Below are 526 nucleotides of genomic sequence, written 5' to 3'. Positions count from 1 at the left end.
TGTGATTGGGTTCATTACCCCCGTGATTGGGTTCATTACCCCGTGATTGGGTTCATTACCCCCGTGATTGGGTTGATTACCCCTGTGATTGGACTTCGGTCCCTGTGATTGGGTTTTTACCCCTGTGTACCTGGCTTCTGATTGGGGTTGGGTTCGGTATGACGGTTGGTGTGAGGATCTGGGTGGTTGGTGTTGAGAGTTCCTTCTCGGTTCTTTGGTTTGTGAGTCCTTGTGCATTCGGTTGTTATTTCGTTGTTCTCAGTTATGGTTGGTTGTTTCTTATGATTGTGTTCAGTTGGTATCTTGGTTATGGTTCGTAGTTGTCTTATGCTTTCGTTGTCGGATATTGGCTTTGTTTGGATGAGTCTTGGTTTATGATTTGTTCAGCTTATTGTTGTTGAGTATCTGTTTTGAACTATTGAACAGTTCGTTGGTGTTTATATTCTATATGGGTGTGTAAACCTATTTACCAGCTTATGTATATCTATATCTCCTTGCGGGTGTGAATGGTGGTTGCTTAGCATTC

This window comes from Ipomoea triloba, chromosome 16 (genome assembly GCF_003576645.1).
Source record: "Ipomoea triloba cultivar NCNSP0323 chromosome 16, ASM357664v1".
Lineage (NCBI taxonomy): Eukaryota > Viridiplantae > Streptophyta > Magnoliopsida > Solanales > Convolvulaceae > Ipomoea > Ipomoea triloba.
The sequence above is the reverse complement of the archived record's forward strand: the minus strand, read 5'-3'. Positions refer to the sequence as shown.